Source organism: Pleurodeles waltl, chromosome 2_1 (assembly GCF_031143425.1).
Source record: "Pleurodeles waltl isolate 20211129_DDA chromosome 2_1, aPleWal1.hap1.20221129, whole genome shotgun sequence".
NCBI lineage: Eukaryota > Metazoa > Chordata > Amphibia > Caudata > Salamandridae > Pleurodeles > Pleurodeles waltl.
This window is the reverse complement of record NC_090438.1, coordinates 401,930,999-401,948,113: the sequence shown is the minus strand read 5'-3', so window position 1 is coordinate 401,948,113 and position 17,115 is coordinate 401,930,999.

The following is a 17,115-nucleotide window of genomic DNA, read 5'->3' as shown; positions in this document are numbered from 1 at the left end:
TACCCTCACTTGTTATTAGTGCACTACACAAATTCTTTGATTGATTGATTGATACCTCTGTTCATGATAATAAAATTAGTAGGGGGCCACTAGTATTCACATTTGGACAAAGCGAAATTAGCAAGCAGAGCTAGCAGTTTTAGCAAGCCTTTCAGAACTGATGGGATTCCCATTGACATCTTCAAGGGCAATCTTGTTTAATGGGCACCTGTAGTGACAAATGTACTCTACGCAACCAAATTAGCCTCTTGGTCTGAAACAGTGAGTGCACCAATATTTAAGAAAGGCTATTGGCAAGACCCTTGGCATTATCAGTTGATCTCCCTTACTTAAAGTTGCAGGGCGAATTATGTTAGCAATGCTCACACCTGGGTTGAGGATCATAAATTGCTCTCAGATTTACTATATGGCTTTAGAATAGATATTTACACAGCCGAACAGTGTCTGAACCTTAGACTCTATTGATTATTGACAGTGGCAAAAAGGGGTAACTTGTATTTAGGCTTTATGAACCTCTCATGTGTGTTCAACCATGCTAATCATAACAAACTACTGGTCTGTGATGGGCACTGTGGGTGTTAATTAGATCATTCTACAACTTGTAAGGGACATTTAATCTGATATATCAGCCAGGGTCAGATGCAAGAAAAGCTGGAGTTGTGTTGAAGTTTTCAATATTAATGAGGGTCAGACAGGAATGTGTTCCGGGACCACTTCTTTTTTACAGTTTATATTAATGGACTGCAAGTTGCACTCTTTTCTAAATGTAAAGATCTTCCACAAATTATCCATAGCCCTGTCCTGGTCCTCTTGCATGTGGATGACACTGTGTTGATGGCCTTGACTCCTGTTGCCCTTCAGCAGGCCCTGGATGCCTTTGGTGAATTTATGGCAAACCATGACCTATACGTCAACTTCTCCAAATCATATATTATACACATGGGTCCACTTAGGAGAAAGTGTTGCATGAAGTGTAGTTCCCTTATTTGTTTATTTAGGTTTTCAATTCAACATGAAAGGCTTGTGGGAAAAATCTTGGTTGGCGAGACAATTTCAGCGTGAAATATCTTCGAGTGGAGTCTTCAACTTTGCTAAAGAAAACTAGGAAAAACATCTAAGCTATGTTACAAATTTAGAAGACTAAGAGGCACATTTATGAAAACGTCACACAGCACAGATCAGCAAGCCTCCTTTCCGCGCTGCGTGATAGAAAAATGGCAAGCATGCAATGTATTTATCATTATATGACACATTTCTGTCTTTTCTGTGCAGTTGCACACAATGTGCAGTAGAGACAACACTTAAAAGTGTACTTCAGCGCTAACAGGTCAGTGAGGGGGAAGTGGGAATCCCCTTTCCTTCCGGTGAGGCAGTGATGGAGAAAAAGGTCAGAGAGGCTATGGTGACCCAGAGAGATGCTGGGGAACTAGTGGTAGCAGTGAAGGAGGAGTGTTGCTTGTAATTCCCCAATGAAGAGGCAAGGGCCCTCATTATGAACATGGCATGGCAGTAAACACCGTTGGCCTCCATGGCGACGGTGAACAGAAGACATCCATTGCCGGTGAACAGAAACCCCCCATATAATGATGCCAAAACCAGAAACCTCCAAAAAATCTGCTACCTCCAGCCACCGCTAGGGCCCTTGTCGGCGGAAAGGCTGCACACCCCACCCCACCACCGCCAAGGAGACAAATCCCCCGCCCTCCAAATATTGATGTACAGATCACTGCAGAGATTAGTGGATGTCGAACGGCCAATGGTGGTCCCCCGCCACGGCCAGCAATGGGACACAACAGCAAGAAATGCAAACAGTAGCAAGTTTAAAACCCATTCACCGGACACACATCCACAACACTATAAAACTCTCACAGACACAACCCACAATCCTTTGCAATGCCAATAGCATGACAGATATTGAGAACAAAACACGCATACACTGAGCGCAACATCACACGAGTCACACACCCAACCACACAACAGTACCCTCACCAATATCCACACAACACACCACCCACAACACATCCCTTAAGCACCCCCGCTTCACAGATAGGGAGCTGAGAACAATGGTTGACAAAATACTCAAGGTCGAGCCACAGATCTTCGGGGCACAGGTCCAGCATACACCGATCGCCAGGAAAATGGAAGTAGGGCAGACTATAGTAAACAAGATCAACGAAGTAGGAAACCATCCACGCACGAGGGACGACATCTGCAAGAGATGGAACGACCTGCATGGAAAGGTGAGGTCTATGGCATTCAGTCACAACATCACCCTACAGAATACTGGGGGAAGATCCCCACCTACACCACCGCCTACACCAACTGGGAGGAAAAGGTACTGGCCATCCTGCACCCTGAGGGCCTCACTGGACTCACTGGAGGAATGAACTCGGGTACGTCATCTACAATTACCCCATATCCACCACACCTGTAATGCATGCACCACCCCACCTCTCCAAATACCACCAGGACCACTACCACAACCAGGCCACAAACATTACATCCAGTCACCCTACATGCCCACAAACCCACTAACAGGCCCACATCTCTCTCCTTGTGCACAGCCACCCACCCTTGTAAGGACTCACAATGGCACTACACCACCTACAAGGCACCTCCACATCCAATGCAAAATGCAATGGCAACTCCACTATAGGTCCCTGCATGGCCCAACTGGGGAAGAAACTGCAAAAAATAAGGCAGAGTTGTGCATTCTCAACCGAGTTTGGAAATGTAACATACATATCCTTTTCTCCCACAGGCACCACCAGCCATGCCACCCTGACAGAAAGGCCAAGGAGTGTCAGAGCCCCACATGGAGATAGAGGCCCTACTCAGGAAACTGGAGAGGGAACGGTGGACAGTGATGAATCCCCTGGCCCATCACACAGTCCTGGGTTGTCACCCTCCAACAGCCCCACCCAGGATAACACTGATACCCCTACCACCCAGCCACCAACATCAGCTGTGGCCAAATGACCCCACACCTGTGTCTCCAGGTCACAGACTGGTGGAACACAACTACAGAGGTCAGAGTCTCCACCTACTAACAGGCAGAATGACGAAGACCCCAGTACAAGTGGTACTGCCAGACCTGTGCAGGGGACACAGGTACAGGGTCCAAGGCCCAGTGGGAGGGCATCAGTGGCTTAGGGGGAGGCCAAAGGATGGATGCTGCAGCCCAGGAGGTGATCTCTGAGGTCCTGGGAGCATACCACCATATACAAGACAGGATGGAACAGATCCTGGCCACCCTGGAACAGAGTCAAAGGCTGCAGTTAGTCCAACATCAAGAGACCATGGAGCAGTGGAAACAACTGAATGCCACTGTTGTGTAGCCATTTTAGTTATAGCTCCACGCATGTTATTTTAAAATACTAGACCTGCCGCTATGCACTTTAACCTTGATATATTTTATTCGGCTTCGCTTTATTATTGTTATAATAGCAACTTTTACTATCTTGTTTTATTTCTCTCTATCTAACTGTTTTTGCCTAGGCCAGCACTCTGTTCTCAAACAAGACATTCTTGCTCACTCTGTGCTTCTTCCAAGGCTGCAGCAAGATAGGTTGCCGGTGAACGTGGTATAAGTTTAGACTCTGACATTCATAGAAAATACACATCCTTGCGTGGGGACATTTTCTCAGAACATCAGTTGTCTCATATACAAAGACACCTCAGTACTCTATATACAGAGACGTCCGTGGTATTGAGAATTTCCTCCTTAGCTAAGTAGGACATCCTATCTGATGCTGGAGGTTGTTCAAGTTTGAACTTTAAAAGGAAAACCCCTATTTTGCGTGCCTTCTCTAAACAAATTTATCATCTATTATGGCGAATGCGCAACAGGTAGCAAATGCAGTCAATATGAGACAACCCAGACTGGGGGGTCCAGTGACATTTGTGGTGGACGAACATGCAGCTTATAGAACAGAACTTTTCTATTCTTGGGTCACATTTCCGGTTGTTGATGGGAACACAAACACATTGCATCACTATACACTTGCGATCGTACCTGGACAGTACAGGGCATATGCATAGTTCGAAATACCTCTATCTTATAAAGAACATAATAATTGGCTTGATGGCACCCTACCCCTCACAATCTTACCAATTAGGTTAGGTCCTCTAATAATGATGGTCCTACCAGGCCTTTATTGGCCAAATAAACACCTCACCCTGCAGTTAACAATTTAGAAGTAACTGAGGTTTGTCGCTTATATACTACACTGACAGCATATACAGATGATTAGTACAGTTTGTAATGCAAACATTGAATACAAACCCAGGTACAACCCCAGGTATTAACCGTGCAACTGTACATTCAATTATAAGTACACGCCAAACGAGAGGAAGCTCCGTTTTGGTTAGCTCAAAACATTAATGCACTGAAAGCGGTATTTCCCTAAACGGGACCTCAGGATAACCATAGAATTCTAACGATGTGCTTGCCATTTGGGACGGTCCCCACAGTGGATAACTGTAATACATGGGGCACGGTGTTTGCTGTGCTCTACACTACTGCACATGGTACACCGACACTTGGCAACTTGCTGGAAGTGTTGAAACAAATTCAAGATGAATATGGGGCTGCCCCGGCCCTAGATTTGGGGATGCAATTAATGGGCAACTTTGCCACAGTATCCTCAATTATTTTGAGTAACCTTAAAGAGGAAGCAGTCGCACTAGCAGTGCGCATTCAGCTCCGGTATGTTCCTCAACAGGATCAAGAACATGAGCTGCCAAAGATTATCACAGGGACCTATTCTAGTATTGGTCAAGATAGTCTATGGGCCAGACCAACTAAACCACACTTTCAGGCCAAATCAAATAAGGATTTTTCCAAGCAAGATCCAGAGGGTAACAAAAATGGCCAACATTGCAGGGGTGCTACAGCACCACTACCAAAGCCAGCCTGATACCCCCATAAACCTGGAAGCCCCTACCACTGCCCAGGACACAGACCAGCCATTACTGGACTGGACAGTTACTGGACTGGTGGCACTGACAAAGCACACACACAGGAGAACAGCACCCCTACCCTTGCAGCCCAGCACCAGACCCTCAAACGGTCCCTCAGACCCAGATATCGCACAGGAACACCTGCCAAGACCAAGGACAGCACCAAGAAGTGACTCTGATATTGACTGTCTCCAAACTGTGGCACTGTGCCACCATCCTCACCCGCCAATGGCAACATAACAACTTGCAAGGGGCAGATGGACTTATACCCACTGCCACCAATTGCCCAGCCCATGTACCTACAATGGACCTCCACCATTAGCCAACTCCCTATCTCCGTAAAGCACATCAATGAATTAAGGACACTAAATAAAAAATATGTACACCAAATTGTATGTCCCCTGTCATACTGATGAATCAAAGGTAAATGTGAATGCATTTGTCAAGTCAATTTCATAATCAAACCTTTATTGCAGGAATGGCACCCCACGCACAACATTGTGTGGAGTAAAAAGAAATGTACACCATGTTAGTCTCAATGGCACATGCCACCTCTGTATACAGGTAATACTGTCAATGACTAACAACCCCACATCCCAATGGTAAATAAGTCAGACAGTTAATATGTATTGCAGACAACATCATCAGTGAACAGTACCTCATGACTACTGGAAGTATAGTTGGATCAGCTGGTTCCTGGAGTGGACATCTTCCCCCTCTTCATCCTCACCTTCCCTCTCATCCCCTCTCACACGATGCAGGTCTGGATATACAGCACCCTCCTCCTCCATTGGGGGGTAGCATTCCTCACAGCCATGTTGTGCAGCATGCAGCAGGCCACCACTGTTCTACACACCTTCTCAGGGCCATAGCAAAGGGAACTCCCAGAGAAATGGAGGCAACGGAATCTAGCCTTCAGGAGACCTATAGTGCGCTATATCACCCTCCTAATACATCCATGGGCCTCATTGTAATTCCTCTCTGCATCTGTCCTAGGATTTCTCACAAGTGCAGGAGCCAAGGCATGTTGGGATAGCCAGAATCACCTGCAAGAGTGTTTTGAAACAGGACTGTACCAGACTGCCATTACTTGCAGACAGCCTGGCTGTCAGCTATGTACAGAACCAGTGTTATACACACTCACCTATGAGCCATCCCCTTGTAGTTGATCCATCATGTGTGGTACACTGCTGTTCCTCAGGACAGATAAATCATGGACTGATCCTGGAAACATGGCATTCACATGTGATATGTACTGGCCTGCAGTACACACAAAATGTATGTTCATTGAGTGGTAGTTCTCCCTGTTCCAGTACACCTGATCATTTACTCTTGGGGGGATGAGAGCTATGGGGGTGCCATCAATGGAACCTATCACATGGGGTATGTTAGCAAAGGCAAACAATTCAGACTTGATGGCAGGGAGGTCAGCCCTCTGGAGAAACTTCACAGAAGTCTGCAGGTGTAGTACAAAAGCATCCAGGAATTTGGACAGGATGAGGCTAAACATTGGCTGTGACAACCGTGTACCCATGCCCACTGTCAACTGAAATGAGCCCATAACCAGAAAATGGAGTACAAATAGCACTTGCACATCAGTAGGTATGGCATGCTGATTCTAATTAGCCGGTCTCAGTACTGGATCCAGTAATGCACATAGCTCATGGATTGTAGCACGATTGAGTCTGTAGTTGACAATGATGTGACGTTCCACCACGGTCTCCAAATCAACAAGAGGTCTGCAAACAGATGGGGCCCTCCCTCGCCACATGCGTCTGTACCTAGAGGAAGTAGAGAACACATGTGAGGGATACATATACATATGCTCAACATGTTGTGTATGAATAACTGCTGTACAATATGTAGGTTACACATAAGCGATCTATGATGTAGAACTGTAGGGACATGTATGAGGTGATACATCTGGACAACGTCTGGACAACTGCGTTGTGCTAGCAAAATGGCTGCCTCCTACCATCCGGATATGTAGCAGTGGAAGAGACCTCACTCCGCTGGCGGTTGTTGTTGTGGCATAAGGCAGTGTTCACTGCCGTGCACCCAATCATTGCTTAACATGGTTCTCAATGGGGAACCTGGGCCTCTCATGATCGCCGCCGGCGGTGATGGTGCACTGCCACGGAGCATACGCCATGTCACTTGCATCCTGTGCATGGAAGTATTCCACTGAGTGTGCAGCTGTGTCCTGATTCTGGTTACTCAAATGGCATGAGTCACAGGGGAAAGGGCCCTGGCCTTCACCATGGAGGAGCTGGAGAAGCTGGTGGATGGGGTCCTACCCCTGTATGCCAAGTTATATGGGCGACCAGAGGTGCAGGTGAGTAGGTGTGGACATGCATGGATGTGTGTGATGGTGGCGGCTGACTGTATGCATGTGCAGTCGGTATGTACCAGCACAGGCATAGAATGTCTGCCAAGTACCGTGAGTGGGGTGGTGAAATGATCTTGTGAAGTGTCTGTCCCGTGGGGGCGTATAGTCAGCTGTATCTCATGGCTATTTTCTGAACTCTGTGTTTCTTTTCTGTGTGTCCCCTACAGGTCAGCGCCCATCAGAGGAGGTCACTCTGGCAGGCCATCGCCAGGGATGTCTGGACCCTGGGGGTCTACAACCGGCAGAGAACTCACTGCAGGAAGTGGTGGGAGGACCTGCAGCGCTGAGCCAGGAGGACCTGCGAGGCCCAGCTAGGGAAGTCCTCTCAACGAGGAAGGGGTGCCCGTCGGGCCCTGACCCCCATAATATACCGAATTCTGGCAGTGGCATATCCAGACTTTGATGGGTGTTTGAAGGCTGCTCATCAGCCACAAGGGGGTGAGTACAAACACAATGGCCCTGATTCTAAGCTTAGCGGGCGGCGGTAGCCGCCCGCAAAGCGGGAACCGCCAGAAGACCGTACTGCGGTCAAAAGACCGCGGCGGTCATTCTGGGTTTCCCACTGGGCTGGCGTGCTACCGCCGAAAGTCCGCCCGCCAGCCCAGCGGGAAACACCCTTCCCACGAGGAAGCCGGCTCAGAATGGAGCCGGCGGAGTGGGAAGGTGCGACGGGTGCAGTTGCACCTCTTATGGGGGCCCCTGCAGGGCCCCACGACACCCCATACCGCCATCCTGTTCCTGGCGGGCGAACCGCCAGGTACAGGATGGCGGTATGGGGTGTCAGAATCCCCATGGCGGCGCAGCAAGCTGCGCCGCCATGGCGGATTCCCATGGGCAGCGCCGGCTTTCCGCTTCTGGCCGCGGCTGTACCGCCGCGGTCAGAATGCCCGGCGGAGCACCGCCAGCCTGTTGGCGGTGCTACCGCCAACCTCCGCCATGGTGGTATTTACCGCCAGGGTCAGAATGACCCCCAATATCATGCCTCTTTGATGGATGTCTGAGGGTGCTGTCGGATGTATGCTGTCTAGTGCCAGGTGTCTTACAGCAATCCGGGCCCCATGGGCACGGAGATGTTTAGGGGCAGGTCTGCAGTTCATCAGGTCCTTGTGTCATGTGGGAGAAGAGTTGTATGCTAGGGTTGTGGCTACTAGTCAGGGGCATAGGCATGACTATAGTTATAGGTGCTGCGTGTTGGTGTATGAGCTGGGTGGGAGTATGAGTGAACCACATATGTACATCCATTTAAGTATTTACATATATCTCTCATGTTTTGTCTTCCCACCCCTGTGCTCTTGTGTCCTTTGTGTACATCAGCATCATCTGGTGAGGGAGCAGTGGCACCGGCAAGTGGGGATGCAACGGCCCATGGTTCCAAGGAGGCAGAGTCAACCGACGCCAAGGGGACCAGTGGGTTGGAGGGTGAGGGGAGTACCATGGGTGAGGCTACTACCACTGGAGGTAGTGATTCTGATACCTCCTCCGATGGGAGCTCCCTGGTGATGGCGGACCCTAGTGGGCCCACCCATTCTGTGTCATCTTCTGCCACCCCCATACCATCACCGCCCTCCCAGTTGCTCCCCACCCAGGTGCCTGTGCCCGCTCACCCAGAAGGGTAGGCGTCTCCTTCACCCCAGGCACCTCATCCCCTGCCCCAGTCAGCCCTGCTGCCCTCATGGAGGAGGCTATTCACCTCCTGAAGACCATCTCTGTAGGGAATACAACCATCGTGAATGCCATCCAGGGCTAGCATCCCAGATGCAGCAGTGTAATGCATACCTGGAGGGCATTCACGGTATCATGTCTGGCCTACAGAGATATTTTCAGGCTCTGGCCTCCTCTTTGATGGAAGTCAGTGTCCCTGGCCTTTCTGTCCCCCTCCAACCACCTCTGCCCCTTCCAGCACCCCACTCCCTTTACCCATCCCAAGCACACATCCAGACAGCATGCACACACCTCAACACACAAAAAACATACACAGAAACACAAGCACCACACTTCCCACCACAGGCATACACATAGCCAACATACAAATACACACACAACAATATCCACTTCCCCCAGTGTGTCCACCTCTGCTGCATCCCTGTCTGTCAACTCTACATGCACACCCACAAGCACTACACCATCATTCACTGTTGCTGACCCCATTCTTGCAGTCACCACAACATCAGACATCCAGTCATGCACCCAATACACCACACCTGCACTCACCACAATTACATTGACTGACACATGCAGCACACTCACCAAACCTGCAGACACCCAGACAACATACATGTACACTAGCAGCCTGGCTTGTCCCACTGTGTCAACCCCCTCCTCCCAAAACACTTAAATGATCCCAGACACCCACCCAACACACATCCACCACATCTCAGCATACTGTACAAGCACCAGCATCCATGTCCAGCATACCTACACCTGTCACAAACATTCCCTCTACCTCCACTCCCACACCTTCCTCCATGTCCACCCCAACTGCCCCTAAAACACTTTTCCTGTCCTGTGTTGACCTGTACGAACCCACTGGCACACCCCGTCTCATCCCTAAATGTGCCCCCTCCTTGCCCTGTCCACTTCTTCCATGTCTAAGTACATCCCATTCCACACTTCTCATTCTCGTGCCCCTTCCCCAGTGAGCAAAAAGCCCTGTGCTGGCCCTGGTCTCTCTGCCACCCCCAGTCCAAGCCCGCTCCCCCACCTTCCAAGGCAAAACCCAAACCCCCACCACCTCCCAAACTTAATCCCAGCCCCCCCAGATGTACATCCTCACCCTGCCACCCGTGCCCCATTCCCTGAGGTGTCCGGCTGCCCCATTGATGTCCCTTTATGGTGGAATACCATGTGCACAAGTGGGACTCAAGTTCTGCCCATTTGGGCCCTTCAACCTTTTTTTATGTTGGACTGGCCAATGGCCTTGTAGGAACATTGCATTTTTAAAAAAATATTAGATTTGAGTGCCCAGTGTTGCTGTTGGCACACTCTGGAGACGTGGTTCATCGTTTCATTATGGGTATGTGGTGTGAACATGTGTGTACTTTGGGCAAGTTGTATTGGTCTTGTGACGGGTAAGTACCTCTGATTCTGGTGTGTATGGCTTGTGATGGTTTGAGGGTTTGGGGGTGCTTTGCAGGGTGGGTGGAGTGGATGGGTATGTAGCCCTGTCCCTTCTTCCCTTGTTTAGTAGGGTTGCGGTACTTACCGTCATCGTCTTTGTCGACGGTCACGGTCGTGGAGGTATATGGCAAGGAGCAGCACTGGCATGATTTCCAATTCTCTCTCCATTTCTGCTTCAGTGGGTTGTGTGTGCCTCCGGTGAGTGTTTCCTTTTATTTGATTTGTTTCCTCCATACTTCGCGTGATGGTGGTTCCTGCCCCGGAACTGATGGCAGTCTTGAGCTTCATTATTTGTTGGGCGGGTGGGGCCTTTCCGTCGGCCTATAGGTGGCCTTTTCCATCAATGTCGCACTCCTCTGCTGGCGGTGAGTGGTTTTCACGCTGGCTGTATTACATGTACTTCATTATTTGGCGGTCCAGACCGCCAGCCTGGTGGTGGAAGTTACCGCCACCGCCGGTGGGGCAGTATTTCCCGCCATGACCACCAAAGTAAGGTAGGAGGTCTGAAGGGGAGACTGAGGGCTGGTTAAAGAAGGGGAGACATAATAGAAGTATTAGCTATGCCTTGAGGAGTGCAGTAGAAGCAGGGGATGAATGTGATAAGATCTGGCATAGCGCACTCTCAAGTAAAGAAATGTGTTTGTAGAACTCCTTAAGATTAAAGTGAAGGCAAACAGAGGGGGGAAAAATCAAGTGATTCTCTTTCCCAGAAAACACTTCCAGCACTAAGAGTACTACCAGAATTACCTTATCCAGTGAGCCAAGCCCTCATGCAGAAGGGTCTTAGGGGAGAGATCTAAATATGCCCTGAGTGATAAACAATATTTTAAAATTAACTCCTCACTGGGTCCTTCTTCGAGGTTCAAAATAAATTAATTAAGTCTGGAGATTGAGGGCCTCATTTACAAGGCACAAGCAGCACACAGCACCACCGAGACGTCTTTTTTTTTACACCCCAGTGGGGCAGCGTGTGAGCCGATATTTACAAAGCCACGCAAAGCCACCTTGCAAGGCTTTTCATGATCTTGTAAATATGCCCCCATTTCATCCATAACTCTGCATGAAAGGGGTGTTCCATGGGTGTTGCTGTGGGTGTTCCCACGCAACACCAATAGAACTTGACAGAATCTGATGCATTCCCAGATTTACAAAGGGTGGCATTAAAGTGATACAACGGGAAGAAATAACCTTGTGCAGCTCACATAGAAAGAGGAAAACACCTTCCTGCACATGAACAATAATCCCTGCAATGCAGGCACCCTTGCACCATGGTGCAAGGGTGCTTGCGTTGGCTCTAGGCAGCAGTTTGTGCACCAGCACTGAGGAAAGTACAGGGATGCATCATATTTCTGTAAATATGATGCATCCCTGCACTTTAGAAATGACGCAGCACGGCGCAGCAAGCTGTCTTTCAGCACCACGCTGTGTCATTTCCTCGTAAATGAGGCTCTCAGTTTCTACACCTGGCTTATCTCAGTCATAGTCGATGGAGGATGGGAGTCAGGAAGGGAGGGAGGGGGCGGGCCCCGACCCAGCACAGAAGCATTTCGCAATACAGGACTCACAGGCCAAAGAGGAGGTAGAGGTTCAATGTAGGAATTCACAAATGCTCTGGGACCTAAAGAGTTGTCAGTGTTTAGCTGACATGGGAGAAGAAGGTGTAGAGACAGTGGCAAGGACAGAGGAGGAGGATGAGACTAACAAAAACTCAATGATGAAGAGATCTGTTTTCTTGAAAGACGTGAACAATTCGTATAGTAAACTGGTCACCCTAGATGAAAGGGGAAACACTACTACCTTATCCCCCACAAAATCTATGGAACGTACATTGAAGTCTGTCTCCAAAGATATCAGAAATCTTTTTTTCACCTCCCAGGCAAACCATAGGGACATACATGGAGTATGTGAAGGGCTGGCTAAAAAATAAGGACCCAGGCATTGAAAGAAACTGTCTTGTACTTAAAAGCAAATTCTCTCCTAGACAGGGAGGAAATTGGTATGCTGAAAATAGTTGAAAAGAAAACCAAGATAAGTTGGAATCATTGGAGTATAATTCCAGAAGAAACAACATAAATTTACTAAATGTGCCAGAGGGGAGTGAGGGTGAGGACATTAAGGCTTTCATTGTGGCCCTGCTCAAGTCTAGTAGAATGTGGGAGGAGACAGAAGAAGAGTTGGTCAAGGATATTCAGATAGTTAATTCCGACCCATTTAAAACATCTCCAAAGGAGAGCAAACTGCACAAAATTGTGGGGAAATTTCTTACAAATTCAGTCAAAGAGCACATTTTGAAGAAGGCTCTGAAATTGAGCTACCTGAAAAGGAAATGGCTTCTCATTTATAATCCGATGTGATACATCCCACATTACCCTGAATAGGCAGCTGGGGGAAAAGAATTGAAAAATTCTGGAAATTAGGTGCCACAGCCCATTTGAGATTCCTGTCAATTCTTAGAGATTTGTTTAAGAACAAAATGCACAGTTTCAGAGATCACAAAGAACCAGATGCACTGTTAGGACAAATCAGAGCCAACCAGGAAATGTAGCCTTATTTTTGGTCTAACAATGTGCCCTGTTAGGTTCTTGACCTACACTCCTTAGAGGGAGTTTAGCCTTTGTCTTGCCCTTCCAAGTCCTAACTTTCTGTGTCTTTCTTACTCTGTTGCTACTTCACTATCTCATGTTGTTGTTTTTGTTACTCTTTGATTTTACTCCTCCACATCCTGGTGTGTACCAAGTAAGGCTTATTTAGCCACAAAGCTTCACTGCGGGGTTCACCAGGGAGGTGGGTTTGAGGGGCCTAGAGTGGGCGAGCACCGGGTGGGGAGAATAAAGTGAAAAAGTATATAGAAAATTGTTCTCAGACTTCACCTGATCTCCAGGATAAGGGTATGATTGTTGTAAACACTTCAGACAAATCCAGAAATGGGGAAAGATGCCATTAGGGTGCAAATTCTGTCCTGTAATGTAAATGGGTTCCACGTAAAGAACAAATGAGCCAGAATATTTCAATATTTGAGGGCAAGGGCAGGAAAAGAGCCAGGGTACACCTATCATAATAGGAAATGTAGGCATTCATCTGAAATTGATCCCTTTCTGGTGAACCAGGCAATTAAGGAAACATTTTGAGTGTAAGGCATTTAGCTGTGCACTTTTCTCATCATGCAGCGATCAATTCATGTGTATAAATTGAGTCAGGTCAAAGTATAAGGAGGTGGCCTCTGAATCATACTCTTTTAACAGTTCAAGAGGATACAGACTAAGGCCCATATTTATACTTTTTGATGCAAAACTGCGCAAATGCTGTTTTACGTCAAAAAGTATAGCGCCAGCTTGCATCATTCCAGACCGCCAGCTGGGTGCAAATTTATGGAATCCCACATGCCGGTGCTAAGGGTGGGCTACCGTCTGGGAAAATTACGTTAGCCGGGTGGGGGTGGCAGTACGGGGAAAGCACGTTTTGCACCAAAAAATTATGCTAGGCTGGTTAGAGGCAAAAAAAATCTTTAACCAGGCTAGCGCCAGTTTCTGATGCAAAACTATCCATACCACATGACTCCTGTCTTGTAAAAGACAGGCGTTATACCCACCACCCCAATGGCCAGCACAGGGGACAAGGGTCCCCTGGACATGGCCATTGCACCAAGTGCCATGTAGGGGGTTCCATTTCTCAACTTACCCTACTTACCTGGGATGGGGTCCCCCCACAGTCTAGTGTCCCTCTGGTGTGGGTGGGGGTGTTCCTGGGGATTGGGGTGGACACCTGTGGGTTCTCTCCATGCTGTTTGATCATACAAATGGGTCCACAGGTCCCCTAACACCTTCCCTGACCTAGACGTTAAATAATGGAGCTAAGCGGGCTTAGCACCATTATTTAGGCCCGCCTCCCCCTGTGCACCATTTTTGCACTGGAGGATGAATAAGGCGCTAGGGGTTTAGAGTCATTTTTTGGACGGGAACACCTACTTTGCATCTCATTGATGCAAGGAAGTTTTACACATCCAAAAAATGACGTTAACTCCTATATTTTGGCACTAGACTGGTCTAGCATCAAAAGATAAATATGGAGTTAAGTTTGCCCTGAATTTGCATAAAAAAAGGAGGCAAATTTAGGGCAAACAGAGTATAAATATGCCCCTAAGAGTGAAAGCTGCAGTTTTTTCAGAAAACAATATCAATTAAGCACCTAAGCACTTAGGGCCTGAATTAGATCTTGGCGTAGGGGGTCACAAACATGACGGATATCCTGTCCACCATATTACGATTCCCATAGACTACAATAGAATCTTAAAATGGCAGATGGGATATCTGTCACATTTGAGATGGCGTAATCCCCTCCTCCAAACTCTAAATCAGGCCCTTAGTCTCAGATGCCTTTAAGGTCTTTAAGAGCTTTAAGAGGGCTATTCTGATTAGCATTTCTGCTCTGAAAAACAGTGATTTGAAGAAGACAACTGTGGAGCTAGAACATGAGATTGCCCTTCTAGAAAGGAAACTTTGGGATCAACACTAGTTAGAGGAGCTTAAAGAAAACATTTTGATCAGCACCAGTCAGAGGAACTTTGGGAGGCTTAATGGGTTATAGGACCAGAAGCTTTGTCTTGCCTCAGTCATTGTGTCTAGAGTGAGAGCCAAGTGGTAAGAGGACTCAGTTAGGAATGAGATGATTAAATGCCCCACTAGGAAACTCCTAACAAAAAGTTGAGGAGTTGAAGATGCCTTTCTTGAATGTTTTGGGTCACTAGACACAGAAGACTTTAACATCAAGGCAAAGCAGGTCAGCAAGTGGGTGTAGAGGCTCCCAGTAATCGTGTTCTCAGAAGATGAGAAAGAAAGTTTAGACCAGGTGACAAAGCATGTAAAAGTCTGGTGGTCCATAAATGGGGGCAAGAAAGGGAAGGCAGCAGGCCCTGATGCGCTTCCTAATGAATTCTATATGGCTCCAGGGGATATAATCACCTCTGTTAATGTGATGACTCATCTTTTTGCAGGGATCGTAGATAAGGACCCCCTCCCAAAGTAGCTGGATAAAGGCTAGGGTTACCCTGATTCTAAAATCTGACAAAGACCCAGCTCTCTTCTTAATTGTGATCATAAAATCTTTGCACGTATTTTGGCTTATAGATATATCCCTGAATTAACCCATGAATTGATTGGGCCATTGAGTTTGTTTTGGTGGGTTAGGAACCATGTAACGAGGATGACAGTATGGATAGGGCTTTACCCTGACCCTTCCCTTCTCTTTCTGTACCCTGAGATGCACCTGTGTTTTTTTGCAGACAATCTGGGACGCCTGTCCCTTTAAAGCCTCTACAGGGATACAGGAGTTGGAGGGGCGTGGTATTGTATGTGACTCTGATCAGCCCCCTGATGAATGATGGCCTGAATTAGGAGGTGGGATTAACCCAGAAGCGAGGAGTACCGATGAGCGCGGTAGAGAGAAGCACCAGAGGAAGATCCCATTGAAAATAGACCCAGAACAACGCCAACTGGGACAGGACTGCTCGAGAAGCCGCAGCCTTCTGTCTGAGATCTCCAGGCACCCAGATGAGAGTTGACGGAGTAAGCCGGGAGGCCACTTTTTTCCTCGTATTGTTCTCCATGCTCCTGGAGGAGAGGGGATAGCCCAGGTACATGGGCGTCACCTGAGACAAACTGGTGGGTGGGAAATGGGTAGCTACGGGAATGTTTTGAACGGAGAGGGGTTACCTGTCTATGCTGTGGATTCCCCGTCTTCTTTAGGAGACGGGAATGAGAGTTGCATGCCCCATTTGTAACCAATAGAAAGAAAAAGAAAGGAATGCATGACAACACAGTGACGGGATAGGGCAAGTCGGTGATTATATCCCTCATACCCCATACCGCAGCTAACATTAAGGAACACCCATTTACCTGTTCTTTCCTCTTCTATCTGAGGGGCACGCCAACCACAGTGGTCTGGTCAGTTGATCCTAGAGGGAAGAGGAAAACAAAGACAATTCTGATTAAACAAAAGTCAAAGGAGGAAAACGCAAGACACATAGAGAATAACACAGAGACTAATAGGAAAATAACTAAGGCATGCAATACATTATTTTAATCCGTCTACAGAGCCGTTTGCCATCATAACACTGGACGCTGCCAAGGCTTTCAATAGAGTTAATTGGCAATATCTGAACTCACTCCTAAGACGCTACAACTCGGGGATACATTTTGTGGGGTGATATGCTAGATCTACAAAGCACCCTCTGAAGAATACTGTTAAACGGGAAATAAACTGCAGGCTTCAACATAACAAGAGTAAATAGACAGGACAGCCTGCTTTTTCTGCTCCTATTTAATCTGTATATTGAGCCCTTTATTTGTAAGATTAGAATAAAGAGGGGAAAAAGCTTTATACGTGCAACCTTTGTGAAAAGAAAATCTCCTCATATGCTGATGATGTAATGGATGCACGGCAGATTTAGCCCCTACTTTAGGGACCTTTGACCGGTTGATATCTGACTTTGGGAAATATCAGGATATAAGGCAAATCCATGAAAGACAGAAATCATAGTGTGTAACATGGAAGAAGGGAATTGCCTAATAAAGAGAGAATTCAAATAACTGGGCAATAGAATCAGTTGAAATTTTGATAAAATAGCGGAACTAAGTTTCAGGAAATAATTA